Source organism: Gavialis gangeticus, unplaced genomic scaffold, assembly GCF_001723915.1.
Source record: "Gavialis gangeticus isolate Ggan-Ray unplaced genomic scaffold, GavGan_comp1, whole genome shotgun sequence".
Taxonomy (NCBI): domain Eukaryota; kingdom Metazoa; phylum Chordata; order Crocodylia; family Gavialidae; genus Gavialis; species Gavialis gangeticus.
Genome location: NW_017729034.1, coordinates 78088804 through 78089315, shown reverse-complemented (window position 1 = coordinate 78089315; position 512 = coordinate 78088804). Strand labels below are relative to the sequence as shown.

Sequence of the window (512 nt, the reverse complement as noted above, 5' to 3'; positions counted from 1 at the left end):
CCCCCCTTTGAAAGCCCCCCTGGCTTTCCCCCCCCCCCCCCCCCCCCCAGCACGAAGCCTGCAGCCGCTGTGGGGGCATGCGGGAGGGCGAGAGGCAGCCCCGGTTGGGGATGTGCCAGGTGGCGGGTGTCACACTGCAGCCCCCCCGGCCATCCCCTCCCCTGGCGGGCTCGCCAGGATCCCTCGCGCCGCGGAGCGCCAGCGCCAGCGCCAGCACCCGCGGGCACGGGGAGGATGCCGCCGCCAAAGCCAGCGGGACCCAGCCCCAGCCCTTTTGTGCATCGGTGCAGGGGAGCGCCGGGCACACGCACCCTCCCCCCATACCCACCCACCCACCGATCCGTCGCTCGCTGCCCCTTTTACACACACACACTTGCAGTCTCAGTGGCCGATCCATTGCTCACTGCCCCTTTTACACCCCCCCAAGGCAGTTCCCCCTGTGAGTGCTTCTGCAGCTGCCCTCCATCCCTTACCCTCTCCCTCCCTCCCTCCCCATCTCGCCTTTATTTATT

At 69.5% G+C, this 512-nt stretch overlaps 1 protein-coding gene across 1 annotated transcript in view; it reads right to left on the bottom strand.

Annotated features, from left to right (window-relative positions):
* RGS17 (regulator of G-protein signaling 17) overlaps positions 1 to 512 on the bottom strand; it is a 129021-nt gene that overhangs the window by 128155 nt on the left and 354 nt on the right. The gene's annotated exons all lie outside the window — the stretch shown is intronic.